Source organism: Dipteris shenzhenensis, chromosome 28 (assembly GCF_047967505.1).
Source record: "Dipteris shenzhenensis isolate YYH24624 ecotype China chromosome 28, Dip_SZ_1.0, whole genome shotgun sequence".
Taxonomy (NCBI): Eukaryota; Viridiplantae; Streptophyta; class Polypodiopsida; order Gleicheniales; family Dipteridaceae; genus Dipteris; species Dipteris shenzhenensis.
The window spans coordinates 7,508,089-7,517,574 of record NC_141623.1 but is presented as its reverse complement, the minus strand read 5'-3'; positions in this window follow the sequence as shown (position 1 = coordinate 7,517,574).

The following is a 9,486-nucleotide window of genomic DNA, read 5'->3' as shown; positions in this document are numbered from 1 at the left end:
AAAATAAACAACCAAAATGTGTGCATGCCTACAAATCCTCAAAAGATTCCGCAGCCTAAGGATTTGGAAGTCATAGATCCGTTCCCTTAGGATGTCGAGTCATGACTAATGGAATTACAAATATTTCTTGTGGGTGAAATTGATATTTTCCAAGTGGCTACAAATATCAAGCAAAAATTAAAGGCCGTGTAGATTGCTAAGCAAAAATATATCTACTCGAGTCGTTTCACTGAAGACATTGAAGGGGAACAAGACCTATCTGAGACACTAGTAACCATTATATGATTTGGTACTGAACAATCAGTACGAGAGCCAATACAAGAACTCAATCTAGGAACAAAAGACAAACCTACAATGGTGGTGTTATGTGCCAATCTTTTTTCCGAAGAGCTAAGGGTCATGAAAGAGCTATTGATCATGTATAAGGATGTTGCTTGGAATTACATTGGCCTATGAGGAGTTCCTCCCAAGTTATGTAAACATAGAATACCTAAACTGCTAGGTGCTAAACCAAATTGACAACAAAGGTATAAAATGAATCCCAACAGTGCTAAATAGGTAAAAGCCGGGTTGCATCAACTTTTGCTTGCTAGCTTTTCCTATGCTATTGATCGTTGTAATTGGTTGTTTCCCATTATGTTTGTACCTAAAAAGAATGGTAAATTTGAGTGTGCATGGATTATCGGAAGTGAAATGCATAGACTATCCCTAACCCATTTCCAATACCTTTCACTGATGGAATCTTGGATCAAGTTGCAAGACATGAGCATTATGGGAGAATTGGGGTCTCCAAAGGGCCCCCAATTATTGTTTCCTAATTTCAAGGGATTAGTGAGTTATTTGAGGTGTACCAATGGGAGTGCTCCTTTTTGTGGGGCAATGCCATGTTGAGGTGGAAGGTGGGAAGACCTGCAAACCCCTATTGGCTACTCCTCTTACACTGGAGATCACCACTTAAACCACCCCCTCAACCCTTAACCCTCCTCCCATATGCACCTCCCCCAAAACAACTACAAGTCATTCAAGAGGCAGTGGGCCCTTCTGGGTGAAAATTTCCCCCCTCTCAGCTTGTTGCAGGCCTCCCTCCTCTTCTCTAGTCCATCTCCTTTCTCCCTCCATTTTTCAATTGTGGGAACTCATTTGGCAGCTTCTCTACCCCCTCTTGCTCTGGTCCACTCTCTTTCTCCCTCTCGAGCACCTCCTGTAGTAGATGCTCATTCTCTCTCCATTCCTAGCTATAGCACCTCCTACAACAGTTGCTCATCCCCCTCTACTCTTTCTCCCTCCATTCCTAGCTATAGTACCTCTTGTAGTGGTGGCTGCTCATCCCCCTTTGCTCTTTCTCCCTCCATTCCTAGATACAATACATCCTAGAGTAGATGCTCATCCCCCTCTGCCCTTTCTCCCTCCGTTCCTAGCTACAACACCTCTTGGAGATACTCTCCACCTTCAACTGCACGCTCTATACCTAAGAGTGCTCTCAACGGAAGTAAGAACGGAAGAGGGAGAGAGAGAAACAGAGAGCCACACAAGTTTTGGTGGGTGCCGAACACCCTAATCTTATTTTTCATTCATTTATATATGTGTTTGAGTATTGTACATAACCGGGGTAAAGGCACAGTGACCTTTAACCCCCACAACCTCCCACTTAAAGGATAATGTGCCTTTAAGGGAGAGCAACCAGTGAGCATACTATCCAATGCCCATCAATACATGACAATACTCAAACCATTGACTAGGTAGACTCTTCATCAGCATATCTGTAGGGTTATCATCTGTATGAACCTTGACAAGCTCTATGCGCTTGTCCTCAAATACCTCCCTGCTGATGAAATGGTACCTGACCTCAATGTGTTTGGTCTTTTCATGAAAGACTGGATTCCGTGCTAGTTGAATAGCACTTATGGAATCACTATGCAATGTCAGTACACCTGTATGAATCCCCAAATCTCCCACTAGCCGATCAAGCCATATAGCCTCCTTGCAACCCTCTGTGGCTGCAACATACTCAGCCTCTATGGTAGACAAAGCAACGCACTTCTGTGCATGAGACATCCACGACACTGCACCACCTGCAAAGGTGAACACATAACCAAAAGTGGATCTCCTACTATCCACATGCCCTGCATAGTCTAAATCTATGTACCCAAGTACGTGCATGTCTCCTTTACCAAAGCAGATGCACATCTCCTTGGTACCCTTCATGTACCTCATGATGCACTTAATTGCCTCCCAATGCCTCTTTCCTGGATTAGCCATATACCGGCTAACAATTCCCATTGCAAATGCAATGTCTGGTCTAGTAGCTATCATAGCATACATAAGACTCCCAACCGAAATAGCATCCATGTGCAAAGCGTCCATAAAAATAGCATCTCACAAGGTAATATGGGCCTATCATTGCATCCAATAAGGACCGCAATGCATCCAAATGGCCTATAAATCATCCACTAAAACCCAATGCACACCATGCATGAGCACACACTGCTCAAACTGCAACCAGAGTGATCTGCATAAGGTATGCTCAAGAAATCATAGTCCCACGATAATGACTGCTACTGAAAATAGAACCTAAGATGCCTCAAAACATGGGTGCCATTGCATAATCGGAATCAGCAAGAAAATCTGTAAATATCTCTCTTCTGCCAAAACTCCAAAATCCCAACCGATGAGAGAAATGGGAGTCAACACTTATCCACTACCATGTGGCATAAATCTAAGGTTTCAAAACCTTAGAATGAAAAATGCATAATAGAGAGACGAAATCGAATACACAGAGATCTATAACTCTGGAAATACTCCTCCAAATCGCGTAAGAGCTAACAGGTAGGGGTTTTTGGGCATCCAGAATGCAATGGGACAGACGGTTTTGGAAACCGTGGTCTCAATCACTGGGTCCAACACACAGACTGAAAAACGTTTTTGGAAACAGAGCTGTTTGTAAACTCCACCGGAGTGCGAATGATGAGCAATATAGAAGTTTTAGGACCTCCTAAGTCCACCAAAACTGACAGATCTGCAAATGGTTACTCCAAACTTCCAACTCCTAGCCGAAACTGACACAGTGAGTCAGAAATCCAATGAAATGATCCCAGATTCAAGAATGAAGGTGTTTCCAAGCTCTTGAAGTGATGTGGACACCAAAAGCAAGCAATAGTTGCCTCTACAAGTTAATACAGAGTCTCTGTCATCGAACGGAACAAGGAAAAGCTCAAAAAACGACTTTTTCTTTGAAAACACTTAATAGGCTCTCAAAGCCACTTCGAAAAACCAAAGTGACTTTTCCAAAGGTTCCTCCAAGGTCTCTACACACTCGGATGCAAGTAAAGTCACCCACAAAGCTTCCCACAGAGCTTCTCCTTCCTCCCACAGAGCTGTTGAGCTTCAAGCATTCATGCACGCTTAGCTAGATCACCTGGGCTCTGATACCAGTTGAGAGTACTCTCAACAGAAGTAAGAACAGAAGAGGGAGAGAGAGAAACAGAGAGCCACACAAGTTTTGGTGGGTGCAGAACACCCTAATCTTCTTTTTCATTCATTTATATATGTGTTTGAGTATTGTACATAACCAGGGTAAAGCCACAGTGACCTTTAACCCCCACAATACCTTCCCCCCCTCTCCCTCTCTCTCTCCCTCTATCGGCAAAGCTGCTCTCGCCCTCTAAGCTGCACTTTTAGGTCTACTCTTGCTGTTGTGACCTCTGTACAAGGATAGTCACACATAATCTTTCCAAGAGCAAGAGAGGTGATCTTTTGCATGAATGGAAGGGCCACATCATGAAGTTCAATCTTGGGAAGAAAGGATGACTTGCAAAGGTGCAACACATCGACATGGGGAAGGACATGTGCCTTCCTCCATCAAGCAATCAATCGACAATACCATTGCATTGTAAGTCTGCAGTTTGTATAAGATTTCTAAGTGTAATGAGTCAATTTGAAATTGCATTTTGAAATAGCATTTGTGCATAGCAGATGTATTTCCTTCAAACTTTGAGGAGTGGGAACTAGTCGAGTGCTTCTTATATAAGTTTACTGCCATTCATGAGGATTTAGAAAGGCAAATTCATCTTAGAGAGAAGTCCTCTACTTTGAAACATAGAAATATCTATTGGTATAATGCCAAGTACATTACTCCAAGGATGGCATCAGGCTATGGACATCTTTAATGCATTGCAACACCACAAGTTGAAGACATGGATTGTAGCATGGTGGACACAAGAACAATGCAATCATACAAGGAAAAGATTACAAAGCATGTGGGCATGGCCATGAAGTTTACATTTGGCTCTAAATGGGTAAGCTTGTCTTGGTTTATGTCTCTTCACATTTTTGCTTCTTGTTTTCAAAATATCCATATGCACAGAACAAAAACCATGTGGTCATCCAATTTCCTACATGAGAATGCCCTTGAGGAATTGCTTAGGGTGAATTGGGGAAGCAGGTTAGGTGAACAAAAGGGTGATCTGTTTCAATGCCATGTATGTAAGGACAATGTGGTTGTACCACATCTCCCACCAAATGTTATATTTCTCTTTCCAATATAGGCATTGGAAAAAAATAGGTGGCAATTGGCTCCCCCTTGACTCTAACGATGATGATAATACAAGGGTAAGTTTATGTATTGATTCTGATTTAGGAGATGTCAAGCCTTGTGATCATCACACAATGCACTCTCAGGGATGTGCGGGAACACCTATTGGTAATGGAGGATGGCATGTTTGAGTCCTTTCACTTTACCTTAAATGGTGAAAAGGTAGGAAAGCGTGCAAAGAAGCACATGCATAGTGCCACTTTTATCCCTCCTGCAATATTAAAGATGGTAAACAATGTGGGGTGGAACGATTGTAGATTTTGACATTTTCCAACTCATAGTGGTGCAATTAATTTTGATGTTTTGAATGGTGTTGTTTCATGTCAATGTTAATTTTTGGCCAAAAAAAGTATAATTCATTTTATTATTTATATTTAGAACATTTGGGTATATATAGGTTATAAAGGTACTTTAGTTTCAAAGTTTCACTATCATAGCCATAGTTCTCCTAGCTACCAAACTACCATGGATTCTACTAGGTCTACCTTCCACAATTTCATCTGCCATAATCCATTAGTTGATAGAGAGGAGGAGCTATTTTTAGTCTTTGATAAGAGCATAGATGTCCTAGGCACCTACTTGGGAGCCAGAGACAATTTTGAAGACCTTATCAACAAGTATATGCAAGACCACATCACGAGATTTGCATATCAACTTGATGAGTCTACAAAAAGATGGGTCCCAATTGATTATTTAAAGTATGTGTTCAATCAACAACCCACATTCGTGAATCATTTAAATCACTTTCGAGCACATTTCACACCCCTAGGGCTTCAGGAGATAGACACTGATGACTTCCTAGCATGTGGAGTCATCAAAAACACAAGAAATGGGTTCCTATCTTGGGAAATGACCTTTATTTTCCTTCTCCAGGAGGGACAAATGGAAGAGGGGGCCTCAACCTCAAGCCCTGACCCTTCCTCTGCCCTTGCTGATCCTCTTATTTCTATAGATGAGCCTAACATCTATAATGAAGAGCCCATTGATAAAGAAGCTGAGGAGCGGGAAGTTGTGTTGGCCCTAGAAGTGCTCCAAAGACCTCCTAAACCCCATTCTACTTCTCAAATTCCATCTACCTCGGGCACCACCTCTATTAATCCCACAACAGTGAAATCGTTTCTTGCTCCACTTCTTGTCGATGGAGAACAATACCTCTTTCTCCATGACATCGAGGTTATGTTTGGTCTGCGAGAGGATGAAGCTCTTGGTGTCCTATGTGGATACGAGGTGGACACAACTATGTAAGAACCTCGGTTTTCGGGAGTAGATGATTCAATAGAAGAGGTTCTTGCTTTCACACTGGCCAAAATCAAAGATGTAGAAAAATAGATCTACTCTAACCTACCTGATGTTCTAGAAAAGCCTCCACATCTCACTCCAAATAGTAGGAGGCCTCTGGATCCATCCTCATTAACAAATAGGAAGGGATTGATCTTGACGACTCCATAGTGGTAAGAAACTATGAGCTTTGAATTTCTTCTCTCTTGGTATAATTTTGCTTTATCGGCATTCTAATGTAATGTTGGACTATTGTAGGAGGCATTTGAGGTCGATTTCTTCTCATCTCGGCAACACCTTGTTCACAGTAGCTTCGACTAAGATCACTCATTGATACATTGCCTTGGTCAAGAAAAAGGGCGCTTTGTGGTTATCCACAAAAACTTTTTGCCACAAGGCACTGATGATGACTGATTGGTCATGCTGACATCAATCCAAATGCTGACAAGGTCATTTTGGTGAACCGCATGGCTGCCCTCAATGCTTGTGGAACCAATTTTCAAGGTATGGCATTGATAGTAGCAGCCATGTCCCTGGCCAGAAATGACAATAGCGTTGATGCTCTATTGACTAGGTTTAGAGATAGGAGTCTATTTGGAAATTTAAAGCCCGATATTCTCATTGTTTTAGAGAAGAGAGAAAGGTTGTGAAGCCTTATTGTACAAAACTTTTATTTTATATGAATAGAGATATACTTGTTCTATAGTATCCTATTTATAAAATTTATTTTGTACTGTCATTGTATTTTGTAACTTTAATTGTTGTTGGCATTAATATTTTCATTCAGTATTCTATTCAAAAGCATGCTATCAAATAACTTTTTGCACTATAATGGTCATTTCTGAGCAATCTTGCAAGAATCTCACCCTAGCGTAGAAGAGGACAATGTTCAGCATCGCACAAGGAGCCCAAAAAGGTCAAAACCCTCTATGGCACGTATGGAGTGTATTTGACCAAGTCAAATAGGCTCCATACGTGCCATAGAGGGTTTTGACCTTTTTGGGCTCCCCGGGTGATGCTGAACACTTTTCCCTTCTGCACCATGTTGAAAACACATCATTTGACCACTCAAATTCACACTGAACTTGCATAATTGATGGAAAGCATCACAAAACATGTATAATAACATGGAGATAGTAATATAACATAAAAATATCTTTTATTCATTGGCCTCAAAGGTCAGATATTTACAAAATGATTCAAATTACACCAAATCAACCTAAACAACATCTAGAATGCTTAGTAGTGCTTTGTGATTGCTTTACCACTGCTTTCTCTTTTAAAATTGCTTTCCATGTAAACAGACATTACTTTGGCACTACTTTGTGACTGCTTGCTTTTGTGAGTGCTTTTGCATTGCTTGTGAGTGGTTTGGTAGTGCTTTGGCACTGCTTAGTCACTACTTTGCATTTTTAGACTACTTTACATGGAATGTGCAAAGTACTCTACATGTGTTTTGTGGGTCTCACTGCTTTAGCAGTGCTTTGTATGTGTGCTTGTCAATGCTTAGCAGTGCTTTGTGACTAGGCTTTCTCTTTTAAAACTGCTTTCCATGTAAACAATCATTGCTTTGGTAGTACTTTGTGACTGCTTGCCTTTGTGACTGCTTGCTTTTGTGAGTGCTTTTGCAGTCCTTTAGCATTGCTTGTGAGTTGTTTAGTAGTTCCTTGGCACTGCTTTCTGACTGCTTGGTCACTACTTTGCATTTTTAGACTGCTTTACATTAATGTATATACAATGCATATTTGGTACAGTCAATCATACTTGGCTTCTTTTTTGGGGGGAGACAAATAAACAATCATAGAAAATTAAAGCAAGCGTGGGAAATAAATTAATTAGAATGTGGTTTAGAGATCATAAGGCATGCTATTGTAGACAGCCTCGTACTCTTCAAGTGATAGCAAGTACAAGTTTCTCTCTCCCTCAATGGCTTCCAGTGGAAACTTGGTTGACCTTACAAGATGGGAATGTAATATGACCTCATGTTTATGATCAAGAAGCTTGTAGCAGTGGTCACCTTGATGACCATAAATGAGACCCTTCACAATAAAGGATCTTGCAACAATTATGTTGCCCCAAGCATCCTTCACAGCCTTTTGGCTCTTCTCCTTAGCTTTGGTACACTTTAAGATGTAGAATTTAGTACCCTCTTCATTGTCTACCTCTACATTCACTGTGAAGTTGTCCCCCACATATAGAGCATTGCTAGGCAACAGCCCCATTGTGCTCGCCATTTCCTTGTCCAGATCCAAAGAAATTCCATGTCATCTTCAAATCCACCAGCTGTTCAAATCTAGAAATGAAATAGAAAGGTATTCTAGCCTTGATTTGAGAGGCTACTCCATCTGACCAAACCCAATGCCTGGTTAGCACCAACCCTTGATCTGACAACCACCTATGATGTAGCATAAAACAATGTTGGACAAAGAGGGTGTCATGCACCTTGTCATCTAAAATGAAAAAATGAAATGTCTTCTTCACCTCGGATCCAATACGGACATATGTGGATAAAAATTGTAACCTGGCTAGAGTGCTAGTGCATGGATTGTTGAATCTCATTTTGCTCCTTGAAAGAATAGTTCTCTATGAAGTCCACCTATGAAGTCCACCATTGGAACCACAACATCTTCAGGAAACCTTAGTAGACACTCTTTGAACTGTTCAGCCTGCCACCTAAAAGTGTAATTGTGCTTGATGAATATTTTGAGGTGAGCCTTCATTAATTGTATAAGTTCATTGCAATACATCTCCTTGTTTCCAACAAGGTCTTTCCTTTGCTTCACTTTCCCCTACACCATGGTTCATGTCCACATTCTGGAAGACCTTCACCATCACCTTTTTGGAAACAAAATTCATCTCGCATGGGTAGCATAACATTTTGCGTGGGCCACATTTTTTGTAGTCACCCAAAAGACACCCACGATGGTGATAGCAGGCTTCAAGAGGTTTGGGGCACAACACAGAATTCCAAAGACTAGTGACACCCATGTTAGCATGTTGAACAGCTTTGCAACCGCACTCCCCTTTGCTATTTCCACATACCTTATAGTCAAATGCCTTTAGTATCTCTCCAGCATACTTTAGCTGTGAGATGAAGATGTGTTTTGGCACTTGCCAAACTTCAATCCCCAAACAGAAATGCATCAGTCCGAGGTCTATCATTTCAAACTCTCTTCCTAGCAACTGCTTTGTCTGCGAGATCTTTTTTTCATGGTTTCTTGGTATGACAAGGTCGTCCACATAAAGGACCACGATCATACATCTGCCTCCTTCTCTGTAGATATACAAATTTGCATCAGATGGGCTCCTCCTGATCCCGTTTTGTAGAAAGTAGGCATCAATCTACTGGTAGCATGCTTGTGGGGCCTATTTCAGCCCGTAAAGTGCCTTCTTCAGTTTACAGACTTTACCTTCTGAATCGGGGATCACAAAACTTGGTGGTTGTTCCACGTATACCTCCTCCTTGAGATCTCCATTTAGAAAGGCAGATTTTACATCCATCTGAAACACGGGCCAACTTTCCTATGTTGCTAAGGCCAAAACACTGCAAATTGTGGTTAGTTGAACTATGGGAGCAAAAGTATCCTAATAATCAAAACCAAGTACCTGTGCGAATC